Source organism: Alligator sinensis, unplaced genomic scaffold, assembly GCF_000455745.1.
Source record: "Alligator sinensis unplaced genomic scaffold, ASM45574v1 scaffold83_1, whole genome shotgun sequence".
NCBI classification, from domain to species: Eukaryota; Metazoa; Chordata; order Crocodylia; family Alligatoridae; genus Alligator; species Alligator sinensis.
In genome coordinates, this window is record NW_005842043.1 from 1,778,386 (window position 1) to 1,792,356 (window position 13,971).

Consider the following 13,971-nt stretch of genomic DNA (forward strand, 5'->3'; position numbering starts at 1 on the left):
CCCCCCCCCCCGAGTCAGTGTCTATTATAAAGAATCCACATCACTTTACAGACAGCCCTTTTTAGCGTTAGATCAGTAAATGTTTGCTTTACCATTGCTAGTATTTACTATGTGTTGTTTTCTTCTTTATGCTTTTTAAGTGATTTTGCTTTCAAGATAGTAGATGTTTCCTTATGCTCATCTCTAAGGATATGCTAATGAATTTCATTTTCAGTTCTTCATGGGAACTGATCCATGCAGTACTTCTTATATTGTTAGAGCACAGTACGAAACTGGAAGTCATCCAAAACTTTTACATGGCAATTTCTCTTGCTTATAAGGCTGTGTCAGAAGTGTTTCATTTTGGAAATTTTGCTCGTTCTAAGCCTATTCTGGAGACTGGGAAACAATCACTGATTGTCTTTAAGCTTACATATTATGGAAAAAAGTGGATGTAGCTCAAAGCACTTATATTAAAAAAAAATTAAAACACCTCACATTTTCTCATTTGATTTTTTGCTGTTACTGAACAGTGACCAAATTTATGTAATGCTCTGATTCAGCTCTTTTCACTATATTTTGCTGTCTTACTGGATCCACTTAGTAGCTTTTGTATGTCATGGTTTGGTGGTTTCAGCCTTGCCTGAATCTTTAGTTCTCTTTAAATAACGATTTATGCATGATGTATTTTTTTTCTTTTCAAATCCATTTTCAGGTTTAGACACTTGAGTTAAAAAATGTTGTTCAGAACACTTACACATTTGCATGAATTCTCTGCCTTGCCATACTTCAATATTGCTAGTGTCTAGTTTCTAAATTGCTGTGACAATATCACTTTGTCTTTGTCGTCCTGTGACACTTCTAACCTGGCCTTCTGTAGTTCATATAAAGCTCTACTTCCTGCATCTAACCTGCTGAGTTATTCAGGCGTAGCTGCATGTAATTTATGAAACAGTTGTTTACCTTCCCCCTACTTATAAGGATTGCAATTATTTCACATTACATTATGCCACAACCACAAATGCCAGCCCAGTGTGCAATACAAGAAATGCTGATACAGTAGAGGAATGCTTGAGATACCTGATTGGGTGTGGCATAAAAAGCATGGGTTGTATCTGACAGATATAGTTAATTAGTCCAAATGATCTCTTTTTAGTACAACAGATGTCTCAGTTGCATTTGTACTGTAAATGGCTCATGATATGATAAATCAATTACTGAAGAGAGACGTTTTGAAGTTTAGTTCATTATCCCTCTAAAGGTGGAGGGCTAAAATGGTATGTTGCTGTCTTGGGGCTTTGCTTAGATTAAGAAAACAACACCTGTTTTTTAATATGTCAGTTAACTCATTAACTAAATTGTAAAGCAGGTTTTGTGGCTAGGGTATACTGCAGGAGTGTTTTTTGGAAAACTTGTTAGCTGGTTCCTCAGTGGTGTTTATAGAAGATGCTGGGCACAGCTTGGGCTGCCAGGTAGTGTAAATGAGGTGAAGTATATAAGATAGTATTAGCAAGATTCCTAATAAGCCTAAAAATGGGGAGAATTTTTGTGGAAACAATTGGGATGTGCACTGAAATTTAAGAGCCTGCACTGAGGTAAGGAGAACGCAGAATTAACTTGGCTGTGTTTATATTTGTTATGTACCTAATTTAGAAGTGAAATGAGTGCAGGGCCTGCCATTTATCTAATACAATGGTTCTCAGCTGGGGTGTTTGGAAGAACCTAGAGGTGATGTGGTGCTGGTTGCTGCTGCATTCTCTACCTTGGAGTGAGATTACCCCTTATGCCTCTGTTTTCAGGAGCCAATCTGAGAAGTGGTTGCAACAGAAAAGCACGTGTTACGTTATGAAAGCAGGTGCTCTGTTTCTCCAGCTCTCCCCCAGTTCTGCTCTGACCTACTTGCTTAGAGAGGTATGTGGGACAGTTTTCTTTGGCCCACGTGCCTCTGTTTCAGGGAAGCACCATGCAGGGTCTGGTCAGGAAAGGCTGCAACAAGAGCACACACTTCTGCCACAGCCACTTCTTGATCTGCCTGTGCAGAATCACTGGTCTAATATATTCACCCTGTCCATATGTAGCACACCATTTGCCATACCAACTAAATGGTAGGGGGCGAAGCTTTCCAGTGAAGGCTCTTATAATATCTGAACATTGCATCATTAAAAGCATGTCCAATCATGGGCATAGCAGAAGTACACTGTTAGCTCAGAACATTCAGTCATGGACAGTACTAGAAAGAGTACAGAAATACAAAGATGTACATATCAATGACATAACAAAAGGAAAAGGAATTACATGTCATTGCAAGGTGAAAGCCCACATTGGCTAAGTACAAACAGTCAAAAAGCCAAAGGCTGAATTAATTCAATCTTTGCAGGTTAGCTTAAGCTGCCTATTGAACCGGTAAGCAAGAGAACAGCATTCACTTTTCATTCCAGAAATGCAGTCATATGCCTGCAGTGGCTCAGGACAGAAGCTGTGGGGTGCTAGAACACACCTCCTTGCGCAGATGGACCAGACAGCTTGGGCCAAGTCTAGCCCTCCCATCTGGGGGGGATATGTTGTGGGAGAAGTGCAATGCATCCTGGGATGCTGGTGGACTGAGTTAAGTTGAATCTGGAGGGGATCTGAGACAGAACTTCAATAAACTGATTTAACCGGAATTAGTTAAGTTTGATATTACATACATCCAGGTTTATCTTAAACCAGTTTGGGCCATTTTGAAAGTGGTTTATATGAACTAAACTTCTGTTGTGTTACAGATTTGAACCAGTGTCTGATTACTCATACTGTTTATGTGTAATTTCTGTTCCTAGCCATTGTGATGGTAGTGTTTCTGGTATAGGAATGTGGCTGCCATTTTGTAGCTTTTGTTTACTTGTAGACTCGGAGCATTTAATTAACTGATTGCAGTATACAGAGGATCTGATTCGCCCTGTACCTTACCTCTTGTATAGTTCCTTGTAGATATGAAACATAATGCCATTCTTATTTGGCATTATTTGCACTCTGCACAAGTACAAACAATTGCACAAGGTACAAAGCAGTACTGAATTGGACTGCACGTCTAGAAAATGATATGGTTTACTGGCTGCCTATAAATGGAAGGGTGTTTTCTATTCCATGCTTCTGTCCTGACCTTGTTGGTCTTTCTCTTTGCTTTGATCTACAATGGTACAAAAACATCCAGAAAATAAAAAAAAATCTGTCTTTGTAGCTGATGGGTTGTAAATTATTTGTTCAGGATGTTGGCGATGGACACCTTAGAATGTTGGCAATGGACACCTGACATTTATCATCCATATGCTAATAACTATTGGTGTTTCTTTTTGTTGTTCTGGGACAGCACCCATCTCACACTTGACTGATAAAAATAAACTGCCAGTTAACAGAACTACTTCACAAACTCTGTTTAAACCTGGACGTTTCAGATGAAAAGTAAAATGAATCTGAGGATTGTTACCTACGGCTTTCTTCTAGGAGTATACTGAAAACTGGGTATGTTGGCTACAAATGTCCAACTCGGGATCCTTAAAAATTCTGGTTTATTAGGCGGAAGCGCTGTAGTGAAGTTAAATCATAAACCTTGGGGCTGGTCCCTCCCCCCACACACACATGCGCACACACACAGTAGCAAGCTACAAGAGTCAGGTATACCTATCCCACAGGCACTGGAGTCTGCCGTTGAGGCTTCTTCCAGCATGGTGTTATCCTCCAGAAGGGGGTCGCCGGCTGGTCCTTCTGGCTGGACAGGTCGGGTACTGGTCAAGTTGGAGATCAAGAGGGCGCCGCTGAGGGTCACTTTTCACTGCTTTTTATCTGTCCTTGTCAGACTTTGGTGACTCCCCAGTTTTCAGGTTTGCCCAATCCAGGGGTCGTTGACCCTCGTGGGACTTCCCCCTCGGTGGCTACTGGATGGCATCTGTCAGCCCCAGGGGTTGTCCGCATGCACGTGCAGGTTTGGGAGTTTGTTGATGAATTTTGAGTAGGGCTCTGGGAGTGGTCGATCTGGAGATATTCATTCCAAAAGTTGGTCCCTGGCGTTGATTAACTCAGACCAGGGCTTCTAGCCTTTGAACAGTGACGTTTAGAGATTTCCCAGTTGCTACATTGTCTTCTATTGATTTCTTCCGTTGGTTGATCTGTGGCTTTCCTAGGTGTTAATTGCTGTCTGCTACTGTGTTACGCATTCAATCACTGATTCACTCGCTCTTTCAGGGGCCCGCCTGATACAGGGAAGCCGCAGTTTGACTCCTGCCCTTGTTAGCATTGTTACAGTGTATAACTTACTTCTGAAACTCAACACATTTAGTTGAAAGGTGAGGAGTATAAAATATAAGCTACAAAAGTAATGCCATGGCGCACAAATAGATAAAAATACCAAAATACAAGGGGAGATATAAAATGCACACATACAAATTTTAAAACACAATTCCTTATCTTAAAGTGAAAGAAAGAGGAAGGAAGAAAAGGTAGAAGAGGAAAAACATATCCAAGGAGGGGAGAGCAACTGCAGGCAAGAGGAAAAGGGGGCTTTCTGCTACAGGTAGAGAATAGAAACGCTGCTAAAAGTGAGGCTTTTGTCTTTTAGTAATAAGAGCTGGATTGATATTTCCACATAAAGGGTTATTAAAATTTTCGTAATTGTTTTTGAAAATATAAACTGAAGATTTTGAAAATTGACTATTAGAAAGAAAAAATCAGGAAGGAACTGAACATACAGAGAGAGAGCAACATCCTCCCTAAAGTTTTATTCCAGGTTTCAATATAAATATTCAGTTTTAATATTCCTGCTAATATATCCTCTCAGTGTTTTCAACATATCAGTTGGGCTTTTGTCAATTAAATAACTTGTTAGTGGTGAACCAATAGAGATTTTGGAGGCCGATTACTGATAGCCAATTTTTAATGAGGTATATAGGCCAATACTAGTCAAATTTCCGATACAGCTGTATGCAGCTGGTAAGTGTTGTGGTAAAAGGGTTGGGAATGGGACGGAGGTGTGGGGGGCAGATCAACACCTCCCATGGTGAGGGAGGGAGTGGGACTGGGGTAGGTGCTGCCTAGCTGGGGTGGAGCGGGCATGGGATGGAGCCGTGGCTCATCTGGTGGTGGGGGAGGGGCAGCTGCACCTGTGGGGGGAAGAACCAGCAGCATACCTACAGACTGGGGAACTCCCTTCTCGTCAGTGCAGAGGCAGAAAAGGATCTTGGAGTCATTATTGATGCCAAAATGAACATGGGCTGACAGTGTGGGGATGTGGTCAGGAAGGCCAACCGCATCTTGTCATGCATCCATAGATGCATCTCAAGCAGGTCCAAGGAGGTGGTCCTCCCCCTCTATGCGGCACTGGTCAGGCTGCAGTTGGAGTACTGCGTCCAGTTCTGGGCGACGCACTTTAGGAGGGACGTGGACAACATGGAGAGGGTCCAGAGGAGGGCCACCCACATGATCAGGGGGCAGCAGGGCAGGCCTTATGAGGAGAGGCTACGGGACCTGAACCAGTTCAGCCTCCACAAGAGAAGGCTGAGGGGGGATCTAGTGGCCTGTTAGAAACTAGTCAGAGGGGACCAGCAGGCATTAGGGGAGTCGCTATTCCCCCGAGCACTACCAGGAGTGACTAGAAATAATGGTCACAAGCTGGCAGCGGGTAGATTCAGACTAGACGTCAGGAGGCGCTACTTCACTGTCAGGGCGGCTAGGACCTGGAACCAACTTCCAAGAGAAGTGGTGCTGGCTCCTACCATGGAGGTCTTTAAGAGGAGGTTAGACGAACACCTTGCTGGGGTCATTTGACCCCAGTACTTTTTCCTGCCATGGCAGGGGGTTGGACTTGATGATCTGCTCAGGTCCTTTCCAACCCTACCAACTATGAAACTATAATGAAGCTAGAATCAGAGAAAATTAGAGTTAGAAGGAGCCTCAGGGGGTCATCTAGTCCAACCCCTTGGTCAAAACAGGACCATCCCCAACTCTGTCATTCCAGGCAAGGCTTTGTCTAGCTGGGTCTTAAAAACCATGAAGGATAGGGACTCCACAATCTCTCTATGTAGCCTGTTCCAGTGTCTTACTATCCTCCTGGTGAGAGAGTTCTTTGTAATATCTAACCTAAATTTCCCTCACTGCAACTTGAGACCATTGCTCCTTGTTCTGTCATCTGCTCACACTGAGAGCAATCTATCTCCATCCTCTTTGGAAGTGTCCCTCAAGTAGTTGAAGGCTGCTCTTACTTAAATCCCCCCTCGGTCTTCTCTTCTCTAGTCTAAATAAGCCTAGTTCCCTCAGCCTCTGCTCAAGTCATATGCCCCAGCTCCCTCACCATTTTTGTTGCCCTCTGTTGGACCCTCCAATTTGTCCATATCCTTTCTGTAGTGGGGGACCCAAAACTGAGCACAGTACTCCTGATGTGCCCTTGCCAGTGCTGAATAGAGGGGAATAATCACTTCCCTGGACCTGCTGGCAGCACTCCCGCCACAGCAGCCCAGTATGCCGTTAGCCTTCTTTGCAACAAGGGCACACTGTTGACTCATATTCAGCTTATTGTCTATTGTAACCCCCAGGTGCTTTTCTGTAGGGCTGCTGCCTAGCCAGTCAGCCCCAGCCTGTAATAGCGCACTGGTTTGTTTCATCATAAGTGCAGGGCTTTACACTTGTCCTTATTGAACCTCATGAGATTTTTTTTTTTGGTTCAGTCCTCCCATTTGTCTAGGTCTCTCTGAATCCTAACCCTACCTTTTATTGTATTATTACAACCCCCAGCTTGGTGTTATCTGCAAACTTGCTGAGAGTGTACCCTATGCTGTCTTCCAGGTCATTGGTGGAAATATTGAACAAAACCGGCCCCAGGACCAACTCCTGGGGCACTCCATTTGATACCAGCTGCCAACTAGACATCGAGTCTGTGCGGGCCGCCTCCTGATCCCGTCCATGTTGCCATGTGCGAGCCGGGAGCAATATGCGGACCCATCTTTGTGCACGCGGGCTGTGGCCAGCAGCCCGGGCACGCGGGGTCAGAAGGGACCGCGGGGCGGTAAGGAACGCACGGGCTAGAATTAGTCACAGAGGCGTAATGGTTGATTTAAAGATTATTTTACTTACACCGAAGATGGTCGCGGTGCAGGCAGGAAAACTTGCTTGAGTTGCAGTTACAGACAGGAAAGAAGAGAGGCGGACAAGAGTTCTAAACTCGCGAACTCTAGCCCAATCAGGCTGAAGGCTCTAAACACACGAGCCCGTCGTGTCAACCGAAGAAAGTACTCGTACAGAAGAGCTCTGAATAGACTCACACGAAGTTTGCTAGGCTCCGTGGAACTTGTGCTCTGAGGTAGTCCGGTCGTCTGAACAACTATGTCAGTTGTTCCAGCTGAACTCACACAAAATTTACTAGGCTCCGTGGATCCGGTTCTTTTGCACGCAGGGAGGGATACGTCTAGGAATCTATCGGCGACAGGGAGAGGCCAGAGGCTGATCAGACCTCTGTTGCCTGCTTGAAATGCGCTGGGTCCGATAGGCTCCGCAGCGCTTAGAGATCTTCACACAGCATGAAGTCTCGTCCTCCTGGTGTTCGTGGAGTCCTCCAACTTGGGCGGAAACCACTCAAGCCTTTTATATGGCTAGCAAGGCAATCACTAGCCGCCACGTGTGAATAATTTAGAACTGGCCAATAATGGGGCTCGAATTAGCATACAAATGGCGGGAACTCTTTGCAACGAGCATTTCTGTGCTGCAACAAAGAAATGCACCCTGCAAAGAAAGCTACTGGTGGCTGGAATTCTTTTGCACCAGGGTTCTCTTTTGCAGCAGAAAACTCCACCGTGTAAAGAAGCTGCAATTTAGCGGGAAAATAATTCAGTGGTGCCAAAGCACACACAAAAACAAAAATCACAACTTTGGGTTGTGACAGTCATTGACTACTACCCTCTAAGCCCCATGCTCCAGACAGGTTTTTTATCTGCTTCACAGTCCACGCATCCAGCCCATACTTCCTTAGCTTGCCTGCAAGAATCTTGTGGGAGACTGTATCAAAAGCCTTGCTAAAATCAAAAAGACATACAAAAAAACTAGAACTTCTGGTTCCAAAATGATACCTTTTATTAGACTTACTGGAAAATGGCAAGAAAATTGTCCTTTTCTGCAAGCTTTCGGGATCAAAGTCCCTTCGTCAGGCTCTGGGAAAAGGTGTAGATGGTACAAGATGGTAAAAAGTCCCCATAGGTAGGAAATAAACTTCACTTTTGCACAGAGGGAGTTGAAGATGGGAAGTATACCACATCCACTGGTCTCCCTGCATCCACAAAGCCAGTCATCTCATAGGAGGCAGTCAGGTTGATCAGGCGTGACTTGCCCTTGATGAATCTACACTGAATGTTCCTAATCACCTTCTTCTCTGAGTGCTTAGAAATGGATTCCTTGGGGATCTGGTCCATGATTATTTTTTTTTTTTTTCAGTTGAAGATGGGAAGTATACCACATCCACTGGTCTCCCTGCATCCACAAAGCCAGTCATCTCATAGGAGGCAGTCAGGTTGATCAGGCGTGACTTGCCCTTGATGAATCTACACTGAATGTTCCTAATCACCTTCTTCTCTGAGTGCTTAGAAATGGATTCCTTGGGGATCTGGTCCATGATTATTTTTTTTTTTTTTCAGCAACTGAGGTGAAGCTGACTAGTCTGTAGTTCCCTGGATCCTTCTTTTTCCCTTTCATAAATATGGACACTATATTGGCCCTTTCCCAGTCATTTGGGACCTCTCCTGATTGCCATGAGTTTCAGAGATGATGGCCTGTGGCTCTGCACACAGCAGGTTACCCCAGGTGGGGTAGGGAAGGCTGGGACCAGCACAGTTGCTGGCCCCAACAGCCTTACCTGGGATTCTGGGGGGTGGGGAAGCTGCAGCTACATCACTCCTTCAGTTTGCAGCCTGGCCAGCAGCTTTGGGTGTGTGTGTAGTCTCTGCATGCGCCACCCTGCTTTTTTCTGTGTGGATTTTTTTGACACCTGGTAGCAGCACAGGAAATGTCTGAATGTGTGGTATGTGGTGCCACAGATGAGTCCACAGCACTACATACAACACATCTGTGCTATCTGAGTGTAGCCTTTGGGTGCATCCTGTTGGCTCTGTGGACGTGTATATGTCCAGCTTTTTAAAATAGTCCCTAACTTGTTCTTTTGCCATATTTGGCTACTCACCTCCCCAAACTGTGCTGCCAGGTACAGTAGTCTGGGAGCTGACCTTGCCTGTGAACGCTGAGGTAAAAAAGACATTGAGCACTTCAGCCTTTTCTGCATTCAGTGACTAGCTCCTATATGCTGCTGCAATGCAAAAAAACCCCAAAAATATATTGAGGCTGAGATTTTTTTCAAATGAGCTAAGGGGGAGTTAGACTTCCATGAGATTTCAATAAAATATACATATACCTAATTCTTGTGTAGACTTTGAAAATCCCAGCCTAAATCATTTAAGCTATCTTTAATTTAATTCAGTAGTGTGTGAGACATGAATGTCAGAAGATTTTTATTATGAGCAAAACCAGAAAGGAGAAGTTACCATGATTTTTATGGTGGGATCCCATGAGGCAGGAAAAATTGTATAGTATGTCTAAGGTAAGAACAGTCAAGTAAGTGGTAGCAGTTTCCCAGAGCTCAGTTTCCTACCAGATAATTCCTACAACTAGTGTACTGAGCACTACTAGTGATCTTTTTAATTTAACTGCATCCTAGCTGCAATTTTTGGCCTTTCTGGCTTAAATGACATAACTATAGAAAATGGTAGTGAAACAAGATCCTAGGGATTCTTAGAAGATTCTTATCTTTTGATAGAAAGGGGAAGAAGAAAAAAAACACACCATGTAAATAGATTTTACTCCCCACTACACATGTAAGCACAGAGGGCCAAACCATGCGACACAACTGTAACTTCACTGTCAGTCTGGCTTGTAGTGTTCTTTTTAAATTTGAGTTGCTAGTTAGTTGTTTTTGGGGTAAATTCACATGCCAACAATTTGGTATTTAACAGAGACAGACAATGCTGTTCAGACCCCTGAGAATTATTTTGCTCTGCAGTCCATTATTGTTTTCCTATGTGGCATGAAGCTGTAATTGTGGATATAGAATTATTTATTAGACAACAGTAAAATTCAATCTTTGCTACATGAATCAAAAGGAAGCCTCCTTCTTTCAGTATTCATATCTATTCCCCTCTAGTAGAAAATAATCACATGTTCATCTATCATAATTAGTAAAATAACTTTGTATTGGCAAGATAATTTTGCTTATGAGCTGTTTAAATTCATATAGTTATCTCTTGCTTTTTCTAAATGGTGACTCAGATCAGTTTGAAATGTTTATACTTTACAGAAGGAAGGTAGGATTCTGGGTGAGTGCTTTGGCAGGCTTTATCTTCTGCATAAAAGTATTTGCTAAGATGTGATACGTTAATAATGAACTAATTCCTTTAGTGCTTCTCTCTTGAACAGAAGGAACAAACAAACCTTCAGTCATAGCTTAGTACTTAGAAATTTTTGGGAAAAATGACTCATACATATGGGAACCGTGCTGGTCTTGATGCAAGTTAAGTCAGTGAAAAACTTGAAATTTTGATTTTCTGGCACCGAGGAAGAAATTCTGTTATGGGGTTTTTTCTGTTTCTGCAGACCCACATGACATTCTCTTTTTTTTGAGTCCCTATGAAATCTGTGAATGTTTTTAAAACAATGAAGCTTTATTTTTATTTTAAGCATTTAAAAGGATGAAAGGAGTTAGAAAAAAATTAAGAATTTAAATTATGAATAGAATAAAGAGAACAAGAAAGGAAAGTTTACAGAAGGCATCCCACTTTCAACTTAGTTTTGGCTAACAATTTTAATACAGTTTAATTCAACTGCTTGTGCAGAATTTGGGTTTTTTGTTTTTTTTCCTAAAGAAAACATTGTTTTGAAATGGAAATACTGTAGCTTAACTTGAAAGTAATCATTGAAAGTGAGATTATTGGGTTTTTTCAGTGACTAAACTGGCAAAAATACAAATAATAAATAAAGAGCATAAAAAGTAAACAGATTTTTGAGATTCTTTGCCTTTTAATCTAAAATTTTAGGTAAATTTAGGGTGTGTCTGTACAGGAAAGTTGATGGGTAAGACTAGATTTCTGTAGCTATGCTGCATAACTATATGTGGATACTTCATTTTGAAATGAAAGTGAGTGGTTTTTCAGCATGGTTTATGCCTTTTCCAACTAATTTAAATTATTGTGCTCTATACTGATGATAAAACTGTTCTGAAGCAGACTGCCCACAGGTGGAGCTACATTATACTAGCTATGGCAGTGTAGTGTTGTCAGTTAGTTTCCTTGTGTAAATAGGCCTATGACATTTACATACAACTTGATTTTTAAGTTTGATAATGCCACTGTCTAAAGATGATAGTCATACTGTTGAGCGCAAATTCAGGCCTGGATCATGGAACTCTATTACATAGGTCAGCAGATGCCCTCTGCCTGACCCACCCTCTGCAGAGTGGTGTCACCTACCTGCGGAGGCCCTGGAATAGAGTGCTGAGTGCAGAGCCTGAGTGAATGGGGTGTACTACCCATATAAAAGGGGGCTCTGATTGGCAGTTCTTGAACATCTAAAGAGATTTTTTTAATAGTCTGTTACATTCAACTTAGTAGTGAATTGGTTTCCATTGCTCTTTGGATTTCAAAATGGAATCCACCTAAAATTACCTGATACCAATAAGGACAAGAGGTCGATACTATAAAATGCTGAGTAAAATATCTTCACAGTCTGGAAGATTTATAGCTATGTCTATATAAATGACAGAGACTTAAACGCCCTCAGTGATCAGGTGGCAGAACCAGGCATACAAGTAAACAGAAGGTAGCCCATGGAATGGACTTCTTATCTACCTCAAACTATTTCAGATTACCTAAACTTCATAGGTTCAGATACACAGTATCATAAAATATCACCGTAAAAGCCTAATAGGAGGCAGTAGAAACAATGAACAAAGCAACTATTACTTCAAGGTTTCACCCTTTTAAATATCAGTAGGGAAATCTGCAAGTCTTGGATTTTAAGAAAATGTCCCTTTGTTTTATAGTACATTGATCCTTACATTTTTGTCTCAACAAGGAGTGATAAAAGTTTATTTGTTTAATTTATGTACAGTTATATCACTTGCCCTTGCTGGAGTTCTGATTGCTTGCATGCGTTCATGCTCTGTCTTGGCTCTCGCAGCACCAGGTCAATGTCTGTAATATATACATACGTAGTTTAATGATTAGTATCTTAGTACTGTGCAGAACCATAGTAAAACTGTCAATATCTGAATACCGATACTCTTGTTTTCTTTCCCTGTTTTCCTTAGTGAGTGCTCAAAGGAACTTTCATTTCTTCCAGAGTAATCTATTGATAGATAGTGGTATTTCTTTTCTCTTTCCCCTTCTCCCAGGAGATATCTCCGCTGGATAGATGAGTTACCTTTTGTCCTGAAGGTGGTATGATTAATTTTCCTTCTAATCTCTTGTGGCAAGTCACTTCTTAACTGAGCCAGCTTTTCTATGCCCAAGTCTTATACTCATTTAAAATACATCTTCACTATTTAAAGGGTGATTAGTTGGGTTTTTCTCACCATTTGAAAATGGATGGGTTTTTTCCATAAACTACTCTTATGGCAGTAGTAACTTTTATCTAACAAGCCACCAGAGATACAGATGTAATGGTTCTCTTTTATATCTATGTATGGGATCACTTCTATTTACTATCTGAGGCTGTGTGTATATGAAACGAGGGGCTAAATGCTTTTGCACCACTTTAATGGTGTTGGTGTTTGCACACCTTAGCGGCGTATTGCATTAATTCCAGCTGCTTTAGGAAATTCGGTGGCGTAATGCATCTTAAATGACTTGGGGCGCAGCAAACTAAAACTCCTCTGAGGAGTTGGTTTGCTGCCCCTATAGACGTGGAGCAAAGCACCGAGCTCCGTGCAGCTCAGGGGCTCTGCAGGAAGCCCTGCAGCAGCCTGGAAAGGGAGGCTCTGCCCAAGAAAAGTGGCAAGCCTGATTTTTCCTGCCCCCACTCTCCCCCGAGCCTGCCTACCTGAGCTGCGCGGGGGCCCGGTGCTTCCATCTGCAGCTGCGGTACCCCCCGGGACTTCCCGAGCTGGGTGCTGGCAGGGAGGGAGTGGGTGCCACTGCCACAGAGGGAACCCAGGGACCACTCCACCCACCAGCAGCTCACCCTCCCCTCCCCTCCCCGCCACTGGAGAGGCAGTAAGTGTGGGGTGTGTGCATGACACAGGGGTTTTAAGGGCCCTAAATTGAAGCAGTGGCCTTTCCATATACAAGTTTCCAAAGAACTTGGGGAAGTCAATAAATTAAAAAACCCACTGCTTCAATTTAGGGCCTGCATTTTGTCTACGTATGCCCTGAATGTCCATGTGACAGAGGAAACGGAAGATGAGTGATTTCCTTATGTTATGGGCTAAATGCTAGCGTTAAGGCAGTGTTAGAGCTGATAAATCAACCACTCATAAATCGAGCACTGGAGAGTTGAGACAAAGCTGAATGTTAACTTTGCTTTCTTTCCATGGACTTTTAGTTCTTGGCTCATTTCATATGAAACATATGCAAACTAGAAATTCTTACTTGCCTTCTATGCAAGGTAACTTTTGTTCAGAGGATATAAATAGTTGTACCTACCCTTGGTGATTTTACAGTAGCTGTGAAAAGTCTCATTTTTAACTTGCCTTTAAAGCTCATTAAACGCTACAAAGCAAGCCACGTTCAAAGGAAATCGCAGTAGTATGCACTTATGAATATTTTACATTTGAGTGAACTACTTTCAGTCTCAGGCAACATAATCCACAGGTTCACTGTGTATCTAATAGCTGAATAAAAACGTTTAACTTGTGGATTTGGATCATTCACCAGCTACTAAGCAAGTTCTCCTTAAATATTTATTGTGTACTTCTCATTTAGATTTAAATTCAAGCAT

General features: G+C 42.5%; 1 protein-coding gene across 4 annotated transcripts in view; it reads left to right on the forward strand.

The window, feature by feature from the left end:
* The window catches only part of STXBP6 (syntaxin binding protein 6), a 255,513-nt gene that overhangs the window by 25,872 nt on the left and 215,670 nt on the right, over positions 1 to 13,971 (forward strand). Inside the window, exon 2 of one of the 4 annotated variants that reach the window (XM_006022728.3) lies at positions 12,428 to 12,470. The exons of the other annotated variants lie outside the window; for them this stretch is intronic. The gene's annotated coding sequence lies outside the window, so the exon portion shown is untranslated. The remainder of the gene's footprint in view (positions 1 to 12,427; positions 12,471 to 13,971) is intronic. 4 annotated transcript variants of the gene reach the window in all.